General features: G+C 42.9%; 1 protein-coding gene across 18 annotated transcripts in view; it reads right to left on the bottom strand.

Annotated features, from left to right (window-relative positions):
* SLC25A21 (solute carrier family 25 member 21) overlaps positions 1–24,710 on the bottom strand; it is a 396,583-nt gene that overhangs the window by 95,199 nt on the left and 276,674 nt on the right. For 3 of the 18 annotated variants that reach the window (XM_073349084.1, XM_073349082.1, XM_073349083.1), the window contains exon 2: positions 3,752–3,997. The exons of 14 other annotated variants lie outside the window; for them this stretch is intronic. The gene's annotated coding sequence lies outside the window, so the exon portion shown is untranslated. The remainder of the gene's footprint in view (positions 1–3,751; positions 3,998–24,710) is intronic. One more of the 18 variants, XM_073349085.1, reaches the window with a different exon arrangement.

The following is a 24,710-nucleotide window of genomic DNA, read 5'->3' on the forward strand; positions in this document are numbered from 1 at the left end:
AGGTTAGGGATCTATTTCAGGAGTAGCTGAGGTTCTGTGGCCTGCAATGTGAAGGAAGTCAGACTGTATGATCACGATGGTCCCTTCTGACCTTGAAGTCTATGAGTCGTGGCAGGTAAGATCAAGTGGGAAGCACTTGTTGTAAGAACCCTAGTCGTATTGGTTCCAGGATATCACAGAGATAAGGTGACTGAGGTAATATCTTTTATTGGACCAACTTCTGTTGGCCAAAGACATAAGCTTTCAAGCTGCGCAGTACTCTTCTTCAGGTCTTTACTAACCTAAAGATTATGTTGACACTATTGGTTGCTTCAATACATAAATAAACAAATAAATAAATAAATAAAATCAAAGCTATCCTCAGTTATTCTGAAAAGCCTGCTACCAACAAAGGCTGGTCTACTTGTAGGTGTCTAAAATAAAGCACACCTTTGATGAACCACTAGACTGCTGGCAAGTTATTCTAGTGTTCATACTGCTAATTATTTGCTAGTACATTCAAGCAGGAGATTCACTATGAAATTATCTCTAATATTAGATCAGTCAAAATATTAAATTATGTATCTCTAGTAAATCCTAATTAAGGTTTATATCCAGCAAGGAAAGGTTTCAGATTTATTTTAATTCTTACAAAAAGGGCTATGTATTTCTGAATCTTTTTCTTTATGAGGTTTCAATTTCCCTTTTGGTAATCACACAGCACCTTTCCATCTGACTCGGAGAACAGGAAAATGGCTGCTAGTCGATGGTTTTCTGGCAAGAGATTTTTTAAACTGCTATTGAATGAGAAATTAAGATCCCTTTTCAGTTTTCATTAACATTCTGAGTTCTTTTGTGAGATCAACCCCTCTACCCCCTGGTGCATTACTATATTTTTTCATATTGCAATGAATCGGCAAAGAAGAAGTTGTACACCACAACACAGCACATATTAAATTCACTCCCTACTGCCAATGCGGTATAGTCACATGAAGATTTTTTTCCCCTGCAAAAGAAAAGAAATAAGTCAAGACATTTTAAAATATGAAAGCAATATAAAATATGAAATGCATTTTAAGTGAAAAATTGCCAAGAGCAAGCTGCAGTAAGTAAAGTACTGTAAGTAATGTTAGTTTGAGTATTCACCCTGCTTTCAAAAGCTGTACTGAAAAATATATTTCAAAGGGGGGACAGGTTTCAGAGTAACAGCCGTGTTAGTCTGTATTCGCAAAAAGAAAAGGAGTACTTGTGGCACCTTAGAGACTAACCAATTTATTTGAGCATAAGCTTTCGTGAGCTACAGCTCACTTCATCGGGGGGACAGTATCATTAAAGTGTCGTGGTTGAGATTTTCAAAGCAGCAGAGGGGATTTAGCCACATACTGAAATGAGTCACTAAATCCCATGCATAGCTTCACAAATCTTAACCTGAGTGTCTATTGTTATCAAGAGACAAACCATTTTAAGTGACATACAGTATTTTACATAACTTATATGTTGCTGAGAGCAGTGGTTCTCAAACTAGGGCCGCCGCTTGTTCAGGGAAAGCCCGGTTTGCTTACCTGCTGCGTCCGCAGGTTTGGCCCGTCGTGGCTCCCACTGGCTGCGGTTCGCTGTTCCAGGCCAATGGGAGCTGGGGGAAGCGGCGCAGGCCGAGGGATGTGCTGGCCACCCTTCCTGCATCCCCCATTGGCCTAGAGCGGCGAACCGCAGCCAGTGGGAACCGCGATCGGCCAAACCTGTGGACGCGGCAGGTAAACAAACCGGCCCAGCCTGCCAGGGGCTTTCCCTGAACAACGGTGGCCCTAGTTTGAGAACCGCTGGCCTAGAGTAATCATGTTTATATTACTCGCTCTCTCCATAGAAAAATTACCTTTGTTTTTTATTATTAGCTGTAGATAGTTGAACCACCAAAGACACAATTAAAATAAAATTATAACTCTGAAACGAATCCCCTAAAGCAAGGAAATTTACCATTAAAGCCTGAAATTCTATTCTCACCCACCCAGCTGTGCCCCACTATTACAACTTATATGATACTCGTTATCAGTTTGTGCTTAGCAGCCGCACAATTCTTACCATACAGTAGGGCATAACAAGGCAAGTTAAGGGTAAAGTTTCAGGTGAAACTCAATGCCTTCCTTTGCTGTGGTGAATTTAAGTCAAACTACTAACAATATCTAAACAGTTTTAAAGGTTCTCTTATATATAATTTTACTCTACTTTTTAAAAAAAACCTCTAAGGCATTTTATTAGAATTGAAACAACAGATTACCTGTCTGTTTTAGAATGGATAGATGTGTAGCCACATTTTAAGGGAATTTTTTATGCAACAAATTCAATTTTCTCCTACAAAGTCACTAAACAAACCTCTGACATCATACATGATAATATCACATTAATCCATAGCATGAAGACATTACAGTGTTAATGTAGATGGATACTAAGAAATATAGTGGGGAAAAGATACTGTGCCAGAGCAGTGGCCAGCTACTTTTAGACTTCAGTAGCCCTGCTTGTATTGAGTTTTTTCAAAATTTCCCTTTTCCCGCCCCTCACAAAAAACCCCACTCAAGATAATCCAGTCCAGGTTGCACAGAAAATTGCAGTTTTAGTACCAAATGGCCAGAAAATTGCAGTTTTAGTACCAAAAACTGTTTGAATCACAGTTGCTAAAAAGGTGTCAGGGTATTATTTTTTCCACAAACAGAACTTAAAAAACCTCACCAAAATGGAATTTTTTGTTATTTGTAAATACATTTTGAAAACTATCAAAGTTCAGCCTTTTATGTTTTTTTACAGCCAAGTTATAAACTCCTGAAAACAGGACTTAATATCGTAATGGAAACACTAACAGACCCCTGACAACAGCAGAGCTAGCCTGCACCTCTATAACACAACACACTTTCCCAGCTGAAAAAACTAGCCAGTTGCCCAGGACAGTGTTGAAAAAGGAGCCCTGTTATTTTAGGAGAGACAGTTACTTGAGAATTGGCACAAAATGGTGAAAATTAAAAAGGAAGGGTTTTTTTCCCCCTAGTCAACCTAACTACTCCATAAAGTAATGCACAAATCATTCATTATAATGAGTCATAACAATGATTTGTGATCTTCCAAGTTTTCATTTTATGCCCCTCTGTTTTTCCTTAAAGACAGGAGGAAAGACAAAGACTGGAAAGTTTGGGTCATATGGATCACGGCACCACTGCTATGTCTGGAATTTTCTTATAAATATCCTATTGCTCTGAGGTTCATAGGCCTGACTGAAACAGCAGGGACAATCTCATTTGTACTTTTATAGTTGTAGAGGGATTTGCAAGAGTTAACATAATTTTCCATAATATTTCTTACTGACTTCAGGAATAAAAGGAGAGTTCCCTTTGTAATCAGTATCTGAAACATTGTGAAACCTAAAGAAAAACAGGACTTCTTTTAGGTTTAACAAGATTTTTCAAAGTGCTGATAATTTTAAAGGTACAAACAAGATAATTTTTGAAAAAGGGAAAGGATTACAGCCAAATGTTTGTGGGAAGCAGCCACTGCAGTATCTGAGGGACATACTTTGCAACAGGTTTTACTGCCTCTTTGCAACTTTATGTCTTTTTTAAGATTTTTTTTTAAACACTGTTATGCGACTGTTTCTAACCTCATGAAAATCTTCACATCAAAGAAACATCTTAAGGCTCCATTCACAATGGTTTTATACCTCTTTCACCCTCAAAAAACAAAATGTGTTATTTTAGTCATCAGCTGAAGTTGAGCACTATCTCACCCTTTTTCAGATTCACAGAAGTCTTTTAAAACCACTTTGTTTGTGTTCTTCTTCAGTCCTCTCCTGTGGATAGCCCACACAAATATGGTTCACTCTTGTCAGTTGTTAGTCCCATCTGCGAAGAATATATATATGCAAAGCTCATTCAGATGTTGGCATGTAACATTTGTAATGGACTAATGGTTTCTCCTGCTTTGGTTCTTCATCACATTCAGTACTTGTACCATCAACCCAGTGAACCAAACCCTGTGGGATCAAGTGGGTCAAATTAAAGATTCACAGATAAAGCTGCAGTGATAGTAACTCATTATCTTAAAAAGACACATACTTATTTTAAAAGCGATATCTGAAAACTAAATATTTCTACTTGTTCCTACTGGGGACAAAATATGGCTAAGAAGTGTATAAGGAAGAGAGTGGTGGCTTGTTGGCATGTTACATTCCAACCCCCCCCCACGCACACACACTTATGATAGAAGTGACTGGTCAGAAAACGGGAGGTGCTTCACCCCATACAACTTATGTGACCAATTGCAATATGAAATAATTCTGCTCATTGCAGTTAACTTCCTTTCTGTGGCTCCTCAGTTTTGCTGAGAGAGAGAGAGAGAGAGAGGCAGCGTGCAGTCGTGAATGGGAATCCAGTGGTACCACACCTTGCAAATTCACTCTGCTTCCCCAGTGAAGGGTTACAAGAACAGGGTAAGGGATGGACTAATACTGCCGATAAATGTTGTAAAATATTGGGCAAAGGAGGAATCAGATGGGCTCCATTTCTGCAGCCATGGGACCTAAAGATCCCCTGCCAATTTTGCAGTGTATCTCAAAGAACAATTGCTCTAGCCTTTCTCCACATCCTCAGGCTGGCCCTATTCATAGTGGGGTGATAACCGTGGACAGGAATTGGTTACACTGGGAAATCTGAGGAATTGGGGTAGCAAAACCATCACCACCTTTTTTTAAGGCCTACCCAAAAATGCTAGGCCAGCTCTGCCCCTTTAAACTTTTTGAACCTTTCTGGTGCCAGGACTGAGTTGGCTGCTGTTCACTTTGTGTTAGATTGCCTCAGGTCTCTGAGCAAGTGGACAGAGGCATGGGGGTGCAAGGAGTCTGCTTTCCTTGTGTGTCCCATACAAAAGCCAAACCAGGAGAGAGCGGAGGCTACACCCTGCTTCCTCCCTGCTCCGATTATTACGTCCATTCCTAAGGGAGACTTCAGGACCTGTATCCTTTGTACATCACTGGGTGGGAGCATGTATTGCTACAGAAGGGGCAGGGAGGAAGTGGGACATGGTCCTGTCCCTTCTCCACACTGGTCTACAGATCAAGCTTGACACACACATCCTTGTGTACCCAGTCCCATTACACATACACACACACACACTCTTATATGCAGGACAGTGTCTAATAAACACAGCCTAGCCCTCAGGCAGCTGCAGCACCATGGGTATTTGTCTATCATGGCTGCAGCAGCTACTTCAAGAAGAACTTCTCTCCTGCATCCTTTACTTAATGCCATTAAGGTGGACAAAGGGGATGCACCATGTAGATTCTCCCTTGCCCCACACACTCCAAAAGCTGCTCCAGCGGAATGATGAGAAGAGGTTGGGGCAAGCTGCAGCTGTACTGAGCTACAGTTGCTGCCATTTGCCTCTCTCCCTGCCTGCCTAGCCCCAGTCTGGAGTTTGAAGAGCTGGTACTGGGAAGGAGCCTGAAACTCCATTCCTCTGATCCTATACCACCAACCAGGAGAAACTTGCTTCTTCTCCTACCTCCCCACTAGGAATTCCATGCCAGCTTGGAGAGCTCTTTCTAAGTCCCCACCAAACACCCAACATAGGTTATGGGAGACAGTTAAACATCAGCCTCACAAACTTAAGGGGACACATTCCCCAAATGACCACTCAGCCCCACCAGCAAAGAAGATCCCCAGTTTCCAGAAGCTACCTAGATCTACTATACATCTCTGATCTTTACATGACATCAGCTGGCAGCTTTAGTATATCTTAAATTATTTCTTGGGATCAAAGTCACATCTTTTGCTTATCAGCCTCTTTAACATTCTCCTGTAACCCACTTTTTCCTTCCTAACACCCCAACACAAAAGGCTTGTTTAAAGGATCTAGTAAAGTAAGTTTTTAAACGATAGTGTCAAATGAGAATGTTTGCAATAAGTTCTCGACAGGATTTGCATCGCAGACATTATGGCCCACGTTGCACTCTCACATGAGGAGGAAAACACCAAGGTTCCTAATGCGTTTTCCTCACACTATCTTCTCTGGTGAGAAAGGCTTGGGAGATTGCAGATTTGGGAGGCTGCATCCCCACTCAAACTACAGACCTGAGTCCTCAGGACTGCACAGTTGGCTCCTGCTGCTTCACTGGTCCCCTGTCAGCATAGCTCTTGCAGAATATGCCTCCTGCTGTTGTTCAGTATTAACAGATAACAGAAGGCTATGACATCGAAATTGGATTGTAAAGCAGGAGATGCTGCCCTCTAGACCAGCACCTTTGCGGTTCCATCCCTTCTCCCTTTGCCCCCACCCCTTAAGAGGTATTCCTGTGTGGCGTTCCAGTGGAAGAGCTTTTCTGCAGGGGAGAGGGATGGTGTGGCAGAGGCAGTGCTTATTCCCTTCCAAATAGATAGGTCTTCAGCATGGATCAATATGAGTCGTTCTGGCCATGTATAAGGGCCAACCAAATCTGGCATCCTGCCTCTGCTTGTGGACAATTTCAGTAGAAGGTGAAAAAACCCACAGAGCACCTAGCCAATTGAACACCACTGTGTATAGAGGAATAAACCCTAAACCTCTAACTTATGGTTAGTTTCCTAACACAGAAGGTTTGATTGCTCTTGTTTTCACATAAGAAACTATATAAGTCTGGTTAGTCTTAAAATTATTCATCCCTTTAAAAAAAGATCACCCGCAGTATTGCTTTCAGTAATCTCTAGTAGCACTTAACTGCACTAATGCTATAGGTTTTTTGCTATGAGTGAAGAAGTACATCCTGAAAACTGCAAGCAGGCAGAACCTGCTAGTCGTTAAACGTCATCAGTTCCCCACATTCTGATCTCACCATTTCAAAACTTTTTCATGCTGGATATCAAAAAGATGTGCAAAACACAGTATAATCTATAAACCACAAATTGCTTCAAATATAAAAGACAGGGAACCCTGACAAGTTCAGAGATGCTTTTAATTTGGGTACTTTTATCTATTTTTTTTCCTTTCCTTTCTCCCCACAATCACAATAAGCTCTGTTTTAAGGCGTATCAGAAAAGAAAGGGTTTTTAGGGGTTTGGATAGAGAAAGGATGGTGGCCGGGTGAACATGTTACCACTTTAATATTACAGTTCAAATCTCCAGCCTCTTTGTTCTGCTCACCATTCTCTTATTCATTAATGTTACTCATCTAAGCATAAATCAATAGATTGACATGTGCCACAGAGCTTAGATACCAATTTAACACCTCTGCATAAATTTAGAGAGGAGAATAATAAAATCACTTAGAATTTATTATTTCTAGAATAAGCAGACACAAGTCTTTGAGGATTAATTTCATGCTGTGGGTTAAATTTCACTCTCACGATAGGCCAACTGTTGCCTGGGGCTCTACAGATAATGAACCTGCCAAGGGATTTGCAAGGAAACACTTGTGTTGTTATAAAGCGCATACACTTCCCTTTCTAACCAAGTTCATCCTACATGGCATTAACAAATTACTCTCTCTGTGTCCACGTTTCAGTATAATGTGAGCCTGTGAATGACCCTGAACCAATAGGACATCAGATAAGATCTTCTCAATGCATAAATAGCTATTAAATTTGTCTGAAAGACCCAAACCTCCTGGAGTGAAAACATGAGACATTTTATCTTTTCGGAACTTTATAAGAGCCACAGAAATATTTTCCATGTAGACACGTCTATAGTATGTCAGCTGGCACAATCTAAAACACCTTAAAAATAATTGCAAATGCATTAAATGCAAATGAATTAGCTGTAACGTTGGAACAATAGAGATTTTTTTGGAAGAATTAACCTACCCTAAACAGTCTAAGTTAATCTAACCAAAGAAGTTAAGGATTTGGCATCACTGTTTAAACAACTGATTTGCTAAACAGATCAGACACAGTAATTTCTAATATCTCTCTCTCTCTCTCTCTCTCTCTCTCTCTCTCTATGTATATATATATATATATATCCTACAGCAGTTTGCATGATCAGTGACCAGAAACTATTTTATACTTTTAGACTAATTGGAACATTAGCAGTGAAAATACGGACCTTTTTCCTATTCAAACCTTTCTTTCTTTTTAGCAAAAATCTTTAAAAGCTTCACCTATTTTTTAAAAAGCTTGTGTAAAGCCATTTCAGATTTTCCAGCCACCCTGTGCTGCTCTGTGTCAGTACGCACTGATAGTGAAGGTGCATTAGATTATTAGACTAGACTTAACCTGATATTATGGGCTAGATTGTGAGTGGCACCTATACAACCACAAAGGGGCAGAGGGACAAGAAAGAAGCTCCCCACTTTGTGCAGCTGCACAAAGCCTGCTCACAGCAGCCATCCCTGTGCCACCTGCATTCTGGGGACAGCAGGGACTCAGAGCCAAAAGGGGGTGGAGTCACGGCCCTGCAGCTCCTCCTACTCCAGACTAGGGTGACCACCTTTTCAAAAGGCAAAAGCAAGACATATGTAGGAGCCATACCCCCTCCATGGCCCTGCCCCCACCCTGTGTCTTCCCCTGAGGCCCTGCCCCCTGCTCCTCCTCTTCCCCCCGAAGTCCCACCCCCTGGTTGGAGGCTGCTCTCAGGCACTTCTGTCCCCTACCCAAGGCAGGTGGAGTATCCGGGGTTCCCCACAGCAGCCCAGGCTCCCTGGGCAGTTCTTACCACTGCCTGTCTCTGGCTTCTGGCCTGACCAGGTGGCAGGGCCTTGTGGCACGTTGGGGCTAAGGCCCACCTCAGCCCCTCCTCCAATCAGGAAGAGGCTGGTCCCTGAGTCTCGTGCTGGCACGGAGCGGCACCACAGGGAATCTGGGACAAATGGTATCCCGAAGTAATTCAGCTGGGGACTGGGACTTGAACTCTGCATTTCAGATTTGTCCAATTCAGTGAGCAGTTCTTGCTGGCGGGGGGCACACACTGCTACTCTTGGAAGAATAGAATGTGTGTCCCCCTCTCAGCCACCCTCAGTAATTCAGCCCTGTGCCATATGAGTCAGGCCCACCACATGGCTGGTATCCTCTGCTCTCCTCATGTGGCCAAAGAGAGGACAGGCCAGATTTTGCCCAATGTGCCACATGAAATCATTATGCATACATAAATAGGACCAGATCCTTGGCCTCCTCAAGTCTTTTTGCATAGCTCTAGCAGATTTCTAGAGCATAGGGGACTCCTTGGTTGGAAGAGTGAAGCCTATTGCAGCCTGTCGTGTTGCCAACTCACCACCAATATAGGAGGTACTCCAGGGTGGGGTGGTAGGGCCAAGCAGGATTAAGAAGTCCAAAAGATTCAATAAGGTCACTTATAGCTCCCCTATTCATGTGCTGTGAGTACTGCTCTGGGCTGCCTGGGGCTGCAGTCTACAGTCTTCTCAGCCATAGTTTTAAAAATACGTATACAGGTGCAGTTTTAAGCAAACACAATTTAACAACTACAGAGATTTCAATTTCTAATATTTATATCTGAGGCTTTGCAGATCATACATCTTAAGAATCTTTTTATTATTCACAAGTCAAAATCTGATGTTTGATGCACACGTCACTCCCATTTAAATTAATATAGTTATACTTCTAATTCATTCTATCTATGGTTTTTCTAATCCACTGATACTTGCTTCATGCTAGTGACAAATTCTGCCCTTGGGTACCTGCATAGCTCCTATTCAGGTAAATAATTCATTGCTAAATAATTAATGACAGCCAAGTATGTACATCTGAGAACTGAGACTAAGATTTTCAGAAGTGACCACAGTGATTCTGGGTGTCTCAATTTATGGATGCCTACATTAAGACCCTTTAAAGGGGACTGATTTTCAGAGGGTGGGTGCTGAACACTTTCTGAAAATCAGGCAGGCCCTTCAAAATGTCTAAAGTTGGGTATGCCAAAGTTGTAGCATCCGAAGTCTCTAGTCACTTTTGAAAACCTTGACCAGAATTTGGCCCTAAATGTGGTTAGAAAGCAATATATATTAGTAGTTAACAAAGCATAGTTAGGAGTTACTTCAAGCAAAAATGCATTATTTGCCTATTAGCATTATTAAATATGATTATTATTGTGGATATGCAAAAGCATTTCACTTTTCACAGCTTTAAAGTCATAAAACGTACAACCCTCTTAATTCAATATTAATCTTTGAGATCAAATTAACTATTACCATGTCCTGAAGCAATTATGTTTCATTTAAGCCAATCAAGGTGATTATTTTAGACACAGTTTATATATATTAAAGGACATTTATCCTCCACCGCAATTGCCTGCCTCACCCCAAGTTCTGTCAATATGGCATCTTTATATTTTTTCTAGAATAGGTTCATAGGAAAATGCTATTTTTCAAGGATCTACCTATTTAATATTGTAAGACTGCATAATCAAACAGACAGTAACACAAAACAGCTCTAACTCTTTCTGTTCAGTATTTTAATGCAATACAAGACACTGACAAACCACAAATGATATGGAATCAGTTGACATGACCCCTGAAGAGGAAAAGAATGTAAAAAAACACTAACAAGACACATGGTCTCCAGCAGGCTGGAACAAATGAGATTTCCTTTTTTCCTTTTACAGAACGAACATGGTTGGCATTAAGTTTTCCCAAAGTCTAACCAAAGTATCACCATCATCTCTATCTTCACTTCTTCCTGTATTAATTAAAAACTACAGATTACAAACATGCAGTTTTCTTCTGTTCTTGGGGGGGAAATTCACCTTTGTGCAAAGGACCGCCCAATGTCCTGTGCACCATCTAAGCCCTGAGTTACAGGGTTAAGTATTTCATAGGGTGTCATGCAGGCCCTGTGCACGAAGATGCCTTCCATGCTAATGCATTAGCAGATGTGTACTCCCTGCCCTCCACCCCAATACATTTATTCTTCCTATTTACTTCGAGTGACATCTTTCAGGTTATTAAAATGTACATTACACTACAGTCAAAACTCTGCCTCCAGACACTTGCGGCGCATTCACACTAAACTCAGTGGACGCTGTGTATATATACTACTTTGATTGTGAATTCTTTGGGGCAGAGACTCTCTTTTTGTTTTTCACAGGCCAGTGCTTGCTTACAGACAGCCCCCCCAACCTGAAGCAAATACTCACCAACAACTACACACCACACAACAAAAACACTAACAAATCCCTGCAACAAATCCCGTTGCCAACTCTGTCCGCATGTCTATTTAAGGGACACCATCATATGACCTAACCACATCAGCCACACCATCAGGGGCTCGTTCACCTACACATCTACCAATGTGATATATGCCATCATGTGCCAGCAATGCCCTTCTGCTATGTACATTGGCCAAACCGGATAGTCTCTATGCAAAAGAATAAATGGACACAAATCAGACATCAAGAATTGTAACATTCAAAAACAAATAGGAGAGCACTTCAATCTCCCTGGACACTCAATAACAGACTTAAAAGTGGCAATTCTTCAACAAAACCTGCAGAACTGGAATTGATTTGAAAACTGGACACCATCAAATTAGGCCTGAAAAAAGATTGAGAGTGGATGGGTCACTACAAAAAGTAATTTTCCCTCTGCAGATACTCACACCTTCTTGTCAATTGTTGGAAATGGGGGCAACGTCCACCTTGATTGCATTGGCTTCATTAGCACTACAAAAGTAATTTTTCCTCTCTTGATATTCACCCCTTCTTTGTTGAGAATAGGCCACTTCCATCTTAATTGAATTGGCCTTGTTAGCACTGACCACCCACTTGGTAAGGCAACTCCCATCTTTTCATGTGCTGTAATACTTATACTGCTCACTGTATTTTTCACTCCATGCATCTGATGAAGTGGGTTTTAGCCCACGAAAGCTTATGCCCAAATACATTTGTTAGTCTCTAAGCTGCCACAAGGACTCCTCTTTTTTTTTGTTCTGTGTTTGTACAGAGCTTAGCACAATGGGGACCTGGTGCATGAATGGAGTTCCTAGGCCTTATGATAATATATGTTTATGGTCACATACACATAAAATCTCAACTGCCTGTTCTCTCAATCTCATCTTTCTCTAGAATATAAAAATAAATGCAACCCTGTCTTCATTATTATTCTCTTACTGCACTGATATTAGCCTATTATGCATTGATACTATTTTTGTTAATATATTTGCATTACTAATAAAAACCTTAATAAGAACTTAATATAGAAACAGATACAAATCACCAATGACAATGTTAATTTCAATGAACCATTATGCTACATTTATATTACCTGTGGGACTATTTCATGATGGAGCCTAATCCAACCCAGACCAATTGTGTTTCTTCTATTCCATTTACTTCTAGGCAGAGGACTGCCTAGTTAAGGTTGTCTAATACTTTCTATTATAAGACCCTGTATTCAGTTTCTGATACCTCTGACACACTTTTGGGCTGAAATTTTCCCTGCAGAGTGTCTGCCTCAGGTTGATATATATATACACATTATTTTCCCCACATTAAAATATTCTTATAACTGTTTTGATGAGAAGCTCCAGTGTCTCCATGCTCTGGAGCAGAGACTTGAAAGTTGGCAGGAGAGTGGCTTTTGTATCATGTACATACCTTTTGCTGTTCCCATGAAAATTCATTCAAATGTGGCCACGTTATAAGCCTCCGAAAAATCTCAGTTTGCACATGCTCAGTGGAGACTTCTTTGGCAGCTAAAGTCTCCAAAGATTCCAAATGCATTGGGCAGGTTCCAGCCCAGAGCTGCAGGGGCCGAGCAAGACTCTCCCTACAATTGCTCCTTCCAGTAGCCGCGGGCACAGGAACTGGGAGCAGGGATACTGTCTTTCCTATGCTTTCAATGCTCTTCCAACTTGCACCCAAACAGAAAGGAGGAAAAGGAGGAAGCAGCCTGACTGAGATGCAGAGGGGTGAGGGAAGAGGGGGTTGCAGGAACCAGAGAGTGGGAAAAGCATAGGAGGAGGGGGACAGGACCTAGTGGGGTGGATTGGAGAGGAAGGAGAGGGAGCTAGAAGGTATATAGGTACAAAAGGGAAGGGGGCCAGAATCCAGGGTGGGTGGAGTGGATTGGAGCAGAGGTGGAGGTTGGCAGGAGCTGAGGTGGTGGACAGGAACAGAGAAGGAAGGGGGCAGGAGCTGAGGGTGGATTGGAGAAGAATGGGTGGGAAGCAGGAACTGGGATGGGAGGAGGATGCATATGAGGACAGGGGGACAGGGACAGGAGTTGGGGTGAGGCTGACAGAGAGAGGCTGGGAACACAAAGGTATATAACCACTGTGCAACCATAATTCGCCTCTTTTTATGTACGCACTATGATACAGACTTTAATTATATGATCACACACTATTAGAGGTGGCTGGAGAATGACAATTGCATTTTGTGACAACTTTCAAGGTTTCAAAATTTGTTTTTGTTCTGCATTGGAATGAAAACAAACCCTTTCAAATGTTTTCAGGAAACAGAATTGTGTCCAAAAGGTCAGTTTTTCAATCTTTCTCACTGTCACTCTTTTTTTGGAAGTGACCAGCAAGTCCGTACTGGATCTCAGAAACCTTCCCTGGAGAAAACTTTGTCAAAATTGATACATATCTGTGAAATGATTTGGTTTAGATGAAACAGCATTTTTGGATGAAAAAAGCTGAAAATATTCCACCAGTTCTTCATATTTTTTTTTCTCTGAGATCCCTGCCTCACTCTGTGCACAAGGTGGACAGCGCTCTGCAAATGAATCCGGGTTGTGTCATGAACGAGGTTGTATGAAGCCCATGTAAAGAGCAGAAGACAGGTTTGATGTGCTCACAAGAGCGTGTGTTGTTGAGACTCATTACTGAATAGTTGGCATTTCCTGAGGTATGATGGCTATATGTTCAGGTATACTGCACTGCTGTAGTTCAGCTAGGCGGTGACAACTGTGTGTACTACTGAGTCCAGGTCATTGTTAGATTATCAAATCCTATTCCAATGTCAAAAGAATAAAAGTGCTTTTCATGTTGAACCATTCTACTTTCTCAGCGCTGATTAAAAGCATTGTTGCCCTTAGCTCAGACAGTAGTAAATTGAAGAAAATCAAATTCATGTTTTTTCCTACCAGGAAATGGAATAAGAGAATCAAGAAAAATTTCCACTTGCTAACCATCACTCACTACCACCTATGTTTTTTTCAAAGGGAAGTCATACTCAGGTGAGTTGTATGAGGGAAAAGAACAGCCTTCCTAGGAAGAAATCTGTGATGGGTTGTGCCAGTTTGTTGCCATCTGATCAATTTGAAAAGCCACTTTTGACATTTATAGACCATGAGCTTTCTATCAGTGTATGCCATGTACAGAAAATGTTTTTCAATGGACGATCAGGTGGTTAAGAATCTTATTAGTCTCCAGATTAATGGCCACTATAACCCACTGGTACATTCAATCTAAAGCAATATTTACAATGTCGCATAAACACTGAAAACAGTAACTGGACAGAAGCAAAATAGACTCAAGACAATGTTAATTAAGTTTATCAAAATAAATTACTTAATTATCTGTGTCAGGTAAAAATAATTTCCCCAGCAACCTGTTTTTTGTCACGTTTTCAAATGTATAGCCATTCTAGCAAAGAGCTAGGCATCACTTGACAAGCTGAATTAATGCCTCTATAAGCATTAAGTCCATGCTACACAGTGACATCTCTCCAGTAGGTAAACTGCCTCGGAGACTAATGTGTCTTCACTTATTACTTTACTCCTCCTCGCCTAAGCGCTGACATGTCAAAGGGATATAAATGATCTTGTCCTCAAAATAATGTAAAGCTTGCTGCAGTGTAAAATGGAAAACAGAGTGTGCAAGGTCTTGTCAAAATGAAAATCAAGAGCAAGTATTAGGAGGCAGAGCCAGCTCTCTGTAATTTGATCCTTCCACACATCATAATCTCCATTTTATTTTGCCTAATGAGGCAGGAGTTGAAACAGTTGGCTTGATCAAATTCAGATGGCAGCCCTAGAGGAGTGAGCCCCCTGCTGTACTCTTGTCCCGACACCCTTTGTTACCTCCAAGTGAGCTGAGACCAGGCTGTGAACCATGTAAATAGGAGGTTTCCAGGTTAATGAAAAGCTGCAACACCATTTAAAAACCTGGACGGAAGGTTATGCCTTCCTAATCCAAAGAAACTTTCATGCACCTCAGTAATAAAGTTTAATGAATGCTGGTCATTTTGAATCATGGAACTAGAAGCTGAACAAAGGCTAATAGTTTCCTTATAAAATCTCTTTAACTTGTAACCAGTGCTCAGCATTACATTAAAAAGGTATTAATTCATTATCTGATGCCAAAATCAAATATATCAATTAAAAAAGGAAGTCTTTGAAAAGGGTAGTTAATGTTTCTTATGAACTGATGTTTTTATTAGGTGATGGCATGTTTTGTGTTTCATTTCATTAGTTATCTCCTAAGGATCTGCTTTCAACACCAAATCAGAACCTACATGCTACAATCATGTAATATAGTCAATGTAGGTCCACTTGCAGCTTTCAAGTATTCAGAAATGTAAATAAAAAAACTTATTTGCAGCTATATTCGAACAAAAAGCAATAAAAGTTAGCAAAATAAACTTTGGTACAGCTCCTCAGCTATTGTAAATTGTCACAGCTTCACTGAAGTTCAGCTGAGGGTCTGCCCCTTGATATGTAATGAAATAACACTTAATGTGAAATTATTTATGCCTTTGACACTAATATTTAATAATGGGCAGAATATAAATACTGTATAGATCATCTTCCAGTGTACTTTACAAATTAAGAGACTTTTACACAAAGGATGAAGAAATTGAATTCGTCGGTTCTCATCCTGCCTCTGTCACTCAAGACAGGATCCCACAAGATGCTGAGAACCCTCAATTCTGTTCCTCATCTCAGTCATCTCCAAAATGGGTAGAAAATACATAATCCCACAGTGTTTTTGTGAGGTTTAATGAATATATTTAAAGTGCTCTGAGATTCTTGGATGTTTATACAGTGCTTTGAACATGTAAGGAGCTAAGTGCCATGAACATTATCCTGTATAAAACATTAAACCATATAGTAATGTGTTGGTGCCGATGTGCCAGGAAAAATTTTAAAGGTTTACCCTGGCCTTGTGTGTGCATAGTTATTTTCTACATTGAAAATATATTAGTTTGATTAACTTGAGGAAAAGTAGTGCAGGCTTTTTAGTCTCAGTGTTTCCTTTTTGGGGGGTGAATGTTAATGTTTTGCAGGGTTCCCATTTCTGTGGGCTGTATTTGCAAAAAAAATCTCTCTTGTGTCTTCCCCAAAAAGATGCTAGTGACCCTATTTCCCAGAAATTCAAACTATCAGTTCTGAAGTCATTCATCAGTATTTCAGAAGCCAGTCTTGAAAAATGAGATACATGTGCTCAATGTAAATGAGAATTTGGTGATTTATGATGTAGGTCATTCTGAAAGCCCATGAGCTCTTCTCCAGTGACTTGCCAGAAATCATAACTCTTACTACAGGGCCATGATCTGTTTATTATACAGTTTATGGGTGGCGTGCAATGTCTAATTCATTTTTAATGTGTTACATTTTTTCTGGTCTATTTTTTGAAAACAAAGATTTATAACACTTCAGAGCTTGACAAGAATAGTAGACTGATGGTTAAGCAAATATGTTTCTAAAACAGTCCAATTAAACTATCAGCCTGTTTGAACTCAATGTTCCAACTAGGAGGGCAGTATTGTTTTATTTGTAACTACAACATTCAGCGGTTCTACAAATCATGTGGTGTTGTGTGTTCCTGAATGTCACTCCTTTCAGCCTGGGTCATGGGAGGAGACCAGTAGGGAGGAAAGTACTCCCTGGGGTCCTGGTCCGTCTGCAGAGGGAAAGGGGTGCCCACCCCTGTAGACACTGGGAGGCCTGCCTGCATCCCTTGTACAAGAGGAGAGCACCTGGGCAGGTTGGAGCAGATGAGCGGCTGTGGCAATGAGGACAGAGTGGTGTGCTTTCCCCATCCCTTCAGCTCCTGATTAGCTGGCCCTAGGGAGGCAGGCGAACATGATTGGTCAGGTGTACGCCTGCACCCTTCAGCTCAGAAAGCCTTCCCCTTATGCCACCTTTGGTGGTACCTGAGCAGCTCCAAAGTACCCTCCCTGTGAGTTAGTAGTCCCAAGAGTGGCAGAACTGGGTCTCCTGGCATGCTGTAGGCCTTGAGAGATCAACCTTTTGGTGGGGCATTGCCCCCTCACATTAGAACTGGCCATGGACAAAGGGCTTTTCATCATCCTCACAGCACCAGGGATGCCTGGGTGGGTATTCAGGGCATTAGAATCATGACAACTTTTGTCCAGTGCAAGGTTAGGGTAGGTGTCAGTTGGTCAGATCCTGGGGTAAAACAGAGCATAGAACCCAGGAGGCCTCTAACAAGTTTGGTATTAGTAGGGCAGAGGGAAGTCTCTTAGTCTAGGACAGATTGAGGCACCCCATCTCTCTACGGTCACTCCCTTGCACGAAAGGGCAGGTATTGGGGAACTTAGCAACTGGCTAGTTTTGTTGAGTGTTTATTGTGTAAAGACCTGCCCTCCCACACCAGACCACTCTTTTCCCCATAACACTTTGCAGTACCATTCATCCTGGTATTAATTCAATATAATAGAAGTTGCAGCCTGCTGCTTAGATCCCATCCTCTGTGTGTTGTGTCTTCATTCACATGCATGTCTAGGTCAAATGACAATTTTTTCAGTGGATCTTATTTTTTTCAATCACGATTTTCATGTACAGTAACTACTGAGAAAGTAAATCCCCAGACCGAAACTATACCTATTGCATACAGGGCCAAAACTACATAAGTAGCATTGATGCTCAGGATTTACATCTTCACCCAGGCATACCTCAAATGTAGAAATGGGCTAGAGAGCAGGCACTAAATTAACAAAGCTCCTCTGAAGTCCTAGTGTGCTCAGTATATCTCCTCCAAGTGGTATTGGAGATATATTGAGCACAGTAGGACTTTAAGCTTTAACGGCATAATGTGAAGATCATTTTTGTTTATGAGGGTCCTGTAACTTCCCCCTGCTCATGCCCATGGATCCACCCTACTTCTAAGGGTCATTCAAAAGAAATTTAAAAAGGTAATAGGACACAGATAAATAACCACATTATAAAATCAAAGATCCAAATAATTTCTCAGGCACCATCACACCTTATTATGACTTGTGTATGAATCTTTCATTTGTACATACGGGCAAGGAGAAACTGTGCTGTGAAGTGATTGCATGTGTAAGAGAAACCCCTTCTGTGTTTTACATATCCCCCTTTGTACCTGATCCAAAGAAAATGAAAATCTCTAACAACTCTCAGCTTCTGAGTCTGGCTCTTTAGCTTGAGATGTAGAGACTTAGGCCTGGTCTACACTACAAACTTATGTTGACGTAAGTTGCCTACTTACCCATGTCTCTACACTCAAATTTGTCTCCAGCTGATGTAAGCGGCCCAGGATGATGATGCAGTAAAACCACCTCTTAGAATGGCGCAGAACCATAATCGAACTACTTTGGTTGATGCAGTGCAAATGTAGACACTGCATGATCTGTGTCATCCCTAAGAGTCTTCCAGCCACTGTCTCACAATGCCCCAGTCTCCATTACTGTGACCACTTTGCTCACAGTTTTAAAATCCACTGCCCAGGGATCACAGAGACCGGAAGCTTGCTCCCCAACCCTGCTTAAAAAACCCAACATGTTTTTAAAATGCCTTTTCCTCATTGCCCACCTTCATGAGCACACCTCACTGCTCACCTTTGTTTGTGGCCAGCAGACCTTGCTGGCTCCATGCACCCATAGGGTTGCCAACTTTCTAATCACACAAAACCAAATACCCTTGCCCTGCCCCGTTCTCCGCCGCTTCCACAAGGCCCCACCCCCATTCACTCCTTCCCCTTCCCTCACTCCCTTCGTTGCTCAGTCTCCCCCACCCTCACTCACTTTCATCAGGCTGTGGGGTGTGGGAAGGGGTGAGGGTTCCAGCTGGAGGTGTGGGCTCTGGGGTGGGGCCAGAAATGAGGGGTTCAAGGTGCAGTAGGGGGATCCGGGCTGGCATAGGAGGTTGGGGTTAGGGGTCCAACAGGGGGTGCGGGATCTGGTGGGGGCTGGGAATGAGGGGTTTGGGGTGCGGGAGGGGGCTGAGGGCTGGGACAGGGGAGTGGGGTGCATGAGGGTTTGCAGGCTCCAGCTGGGGGTGCGGGCTCTGGGATGGGGCTGGGGATGAGGGGTTTGGGGTGCAGTAGGGTGTGTGAGGTGCAGGCTCTGGGAGGGAGTTTGGGTTTAGGAGAGGCTGAGGGATGGGGTAGGGCATTGGGGTGAGGGAGAGGGTGAGGGGTATGGGCTCTGGGAGAAAGGTAGGGTGCGGGAGGGGGTTCTGACCTGGGGCAGGGGGTTGGGGTGTGGGAGGTGGTTCAGAGTGCGGGCTCCGGATGGGCAGCACTTACCTCAGATGGCTCCCGGAAGCAGCTGGCATGTCCGGCTCCTAGGCAGAGGGGCCGGGGGCTTTGCATGTTGCCTGCACTCGCAGATGCCACCCCTGCGGCTCCCATTGGCCACAGTTCCTGGCCAATGGGAGCTGCAGAGCCGGCAATCGGGGTGGGGACAGCACATGGAGCCCCTGTGGCAGCCCCTGCGCCTAGGAGCCGGACATGCCAGCCGCTTCCAGGAGTCGTGTGGAGCCAGGGCAGGCAGGGAGCCTGCCTTAGCCCCGCTGCACCACTGCCTGAATTTTTAGCAGCTTGTTCAGTGGTGCTGACCAGAGCCACCTGGGTCACTTTTCAACCAGGCATTCCAGTCAAAAACCGGACGCCTGGCAACCCTCTGTGCACACAGAGATACTACGTGTGCTTCTGCTTGGAGCAGACAAGAAGTGTTGGATTTCGTGGGCATGTGGGGAGAAGAGGCTGTGCAAGCACAGCTATGGAACAGCCATAGAAACATGAACATCCATGGGCAGATTGTACAGGGATGCTGGCAAAGGTGTACAAACAAGCAGCAGTGTCATGTGACTGTGAAGGAACTTCGCCAGGTGTACCACTAGGCAAGGGACAGCAACAAGAAATCTGGTGCTGCCCCACAGACCTGCCGCTTTTATGAGCCATATGGCATACTAGGCAGTGACTCCAGCAGCACTCTGCAGACCACCATGGATATCTCGGAGGGGCCCAGACAGAGACTTTGGCCTTGAACAGCGAAAAGGAGGAAGAGGAGGAGATGGGAGATCCGGTGAGAGACTCAAACCCTGCAATGAACCAAGACCTATTTGAAAGTCAGCAGAAGTCTAGCCAGTTCCACCAGGTGAGCACAGATCATCCTGCTGATTAAGTGGAAGGGAGCTTGGGTAAGTGTGAGCATGCATTTCTCCTTACAAGGTGAGTCGCATCATACGCGCATTTAACTTACGCAAATTCAACTATACGTGCTCGGCAAAAAAAAAAAAAAAAGAAAAATATCAAGATACTTGTAAATCGTGCGGGTGATTCCGCCCACCATTCCACTCAATGTGCATATGCCCCAGAGTGAGCGTGAGATGGGAGATGTGAATCTGCTGTTCCCTCAGTCAGTCTCAGTTCCCGTGTGCTTCTCATAGTGTGAGCATCTCACCGCGCTGAGTGTGATTCTAGTGTTTAAAGATACTGTATGTATTTTTCATACAACATGGCCCCTTAACGCAAGCCAACTACTTCATCTGGTGCTCAACCAAAGAAACAGCGATCTGTTCCAACGCTGGAGGAAAAACTGGCTGTGTTGGACTTACTGAGAGACGGTATGTTGGTCTCCAACATGGCGCACAAATATGGCTTCAATGAATCTAGCATCCGTGCCATCAAGATTTGAGAGATAGAAATTTGTTAAGCTGTGGCATCAAGTGCTCCAATAACCGCTAAGGTGATGAGCCAGGTGCGTGATAAGACTTTAGTGAAGACTGAAAAGGCATTAAACTTATGGCTGGAAGACATGAACTGTAAATGTGTGCCTATCGATGGCAACACATTGCGAGAAAAGGCTCTTAGCCTCTACGCGCTGTTCAAACCTCCCGCCAAAGAGGGACAGCCTTCTGATGAGAAGGAATTCAAAGCCAGCCAAGGTTGGCTTAACAGTTTTAGGAACTGTTTCAACCTCAAAAACGTGCAGAGTACTGGTGAAGCTGAATCTGCCAATGAAGAGGCAGCAAAAGCCTACCCTGAACAATTAAAGAAAATCACAGCAGAAAAGGGCACAAGTTTTTAATGCTGATGAGACTGGGCTCTTCTGGAAAAAAAATGCCCAACCGCACTTACACTTAGAAATCAGAAAGACAAGCACCTGGCTTCAAAGCATCTAGAGACCGTGTGACTGTGTTGTTTTGTGGCAATGCGGCTGGGCATTTAATAAAGCAGGGCTTGCTCTACAGGGCTGCAAATCCCCGTGCCCTAAAAGGCAAGAACAAAAGTCTCCTGCCTGTGTTCTGGCAATCAAATAAAAAGGCTTGGGTGACAGCAGCATTATTTCTGGATTGGTTCCACAAGTGTTTCATTCTGGAGGTCAAGCAGTACCTCGAAGAGAAAGGACTTGACTTTAAAGCGTTGCTGATCATAGACAATGCTCCTGGCCACCCTGTGGCACTCTGGTTTGTGCATAATGACATTGAAGTCGTCTTTCTCCCCCCAATACCACCTCCATCCTCCAACCTCTCGACCAAGGCGTGATTCGCTGTTTCAAGGCCACGTACACAAGGCTTACGTTCTCACGGATACGTAGCACTATGGATGCTGATCGCAATCTTAATGTGATGGAGTGTTGGAAGTCCTTCAACATTGCTGATTGCATCACTTATATTAAACAGGCAATGGATGCAATCAAACCTGAAACAGCCAATGCATGTTGACGAAACCTATGGAAAGAATGTGTGAATGATTTTAAAGGTTTCCCGACCATTGACAAAGAAGTGAAATGCATTGTTCAGGGGGCCAGGCAAGTGGGTGGTGATGGCTTCGTCAACATCCTTGAGGAAGAAATTGAAGAATTAATTGAGGGCCATAGAGAAACATTGAATAACAAAGAGTTAGAGGAACTGATAAAATTGTCTACAGAAGGCGAAGATGATGACAACGAACAGGAAGAGCCAACAAGTTGGAATCTTCATAAATTTACTGAAACACTTCAATTGCCCTGAAACACTTCAATGATTTAATTTCTGAATACGATCCCTCTATGGAATGAAGCCTCAAAATCACACGTAGTATTATGGACTATTTGAGACCATATCAAGAAATGTTTGAGCAGCTCAAGAGACAACAGTGACAGCTGCCGATCACCATGTTTTTCACGGAAAAACAACCAGCAGCAGATGAGCCTACACAATCAACTTCTTGAGCTGAACCAGAGCCAACCACTTCGTCTATGACTCGCTCTCCATCACCCAAGCTCTCCGTCACCTCCGTCTCCTGGATCGACATCAAGTCCTGACGACCCCCTGTAATTACCCCCTGTAATTAAAAATACAGTACTGTAAAATTATATTTTGCATATGTACTCTTTATTATATACTGTACATTACTGTATACATTATACATTTATACATATTACTGTACAGGGTTGTATACACAAAACCATGTACAGTATACTGTACTTTATGGGCGATTTAAGGGATTTTCAAGGGCAATTTTGACTATATGCGATTTTCGCCTTACTCGCTGACTTTAGAACCTAACCCCCGTGTAAGATGCTACTCCACTGTACAATGTTTTATTTGCTTTTACTTCCTCTCTCTTCCCCCTTACCTCAACCATTTAAAGTTGGTGCTTGGTCCATCCTCCAAGATAAACATATTGACTTTTCATTGCTTTTCTCATATATTGTGAGAAAATAAAAAGAAAGTAAATTCAAAATACATTTGTGAGCATTATTATGGCAGTCTGATTACATGCTCCATATCAATTTTGTGTCCTGTGCTCAGGTAGAAGTGGAACAAACAGAGGTAGAGTTGGCATCTGTTTTTCATACCCTTGCTGGGCTAGGTAGGTGACGGTGTACGTGGAGCATCTGTGTATGTGGACAGGAATGCCTCTCTTATCTTCCTGAAACATCTCAATGAAACGTTTGTGGAGATACTCTGCATCCTCTCCCAAAGGTTTCCAGGGATGGTGTCCTTATTTCTACTTGCACAATAGGACACTTTCCTGTGTGATTAGCAAAGAGGCTAGGAGCATGTGGGCTGGGCAGCTTTGGGACACGAGTAGCAGCCGGGTTCTTCATGCCTTTGTGACCCTCAGGAATAAAATATCAGCCAAACTCACCATTGCCTGTGAATAACATTGCCATCATTCACTGCCATAGCCCTGTACTTGTACTCATGGAATAGAGGACAGAATTTTATAGCTTTATGCAACAGAAAATCCAGGCTCCCTTCTCTCTGCCTGGCCACCCTCATTATGGGTCGAGCTGGAGAGCGGTGCTGTGCTGAGACACTCCAAAGCTGAAGTGCCATAAACATTTCTTATTAAAAAGTATTTAGGGGAATAAAGGAAGGGAGTTTTGAAACTTATCTTTCCCTTTACACTGTGACTAAATCTAATGGTGCATGTGACTCTTTTTATCAACAGCCTTTGGCATGGTGTCTTGAGGGGTGACCCCTCCACACCCACAGAACATCTGACCCTGATGAGGAGAAGGAAGAGGACAAGGAAAGAGATCCTACAAGCAAGTGCTCCATCGCCCTGTGAACAAAGAGCTTGGAGAGCCAATATAACCGAGAGCATGGAGGAAAAACAGGAAGGCCTGGGAATCCCATCAGGAGAAGGAGTGGGAAATGTCTACACTGCATTGTAAACTGGGGTTCATACTCATATTTGAGCTCAACCCCCTATCGTCCACACACAAATCTGTCTGACTTGGGTCAGCAGCACTCAGAACCTAAGTCCTAGGACCCACCTGGGGGCAGTGGGTCTGAACCCGAGTCCCACTGAGACTCAGATCCAAGCCCTATCATTTTGCAGTGTGGACACAGCTCAACCCACAGACCTGAGTCAGAAGGTCTGTGTATGCAGTATTGACATGTTGGCATCGTTGTGAGACTCAGGTCCAGCAGCTATAAATCCAGGTTACAATGAGTGTGGACACTCAAGCAGCTTGGAAACACTGCATGCAAAAGTGCAGGTCCCACAGAACAGTGTAGATGTACCCACTGAATTTCCTCAGGCAGCGACCTCAAATGCTGAAGACCCTACAGATGGATGACCTACAGATCCAAACATCCTGGACTCAGCCCTTGCACTCAGTGTAGAACTCCATGGTCGCTGCTCCTTATCTCCCCTGTCCCCAAATACCATATGGGATCATAGACCACATACTTCCCCTACTGCTCCATTCTGGGAGACAGCCAGGAAAAACCACAGCTTTACATATGCTGACCTGTGAAAACCACACATTAGTGTATGAGTAGCCACAACAAATGACGGAAAACTACCTTTTTATTTACATGAATGGATATAAATGCTTACTTTCTTTTTAATAGGAACCCCGTTAAGTTATAGTGGAAGTTTTATAGTTGTTTGTCGGCATTGTGATTTTGCTCTTTGTACTCAATCAACTTCTGTTTTTGGAGAAGCAAAGTATCTTGATTCGTTCACAACAAATGTTACAGAATGCACATCGGACATCAAGAAATCGAATAGTACTTATAAATGCCCATGAAGCACCACAGAATGCATGGCCTTGGAAAAACACCCAGCCATATATATAATGTACAGCCAGCACCACACAATTCACAGCAGTAG

Source organism: Lepidochelys kempii, chromosome 6 (assembly GCF_965140265.1).
Source record: "Lepidochelys kempii isolate rLepKem1 chromosome 6, rLepKem1.hap2, whole genome shotgun sequence".
Taxonomy (NCBI): Eukaryota; Metazoa; Chordata; order Testudines; family Cheloniidae; genus Lepidochelys; species Lepidochelys kempii.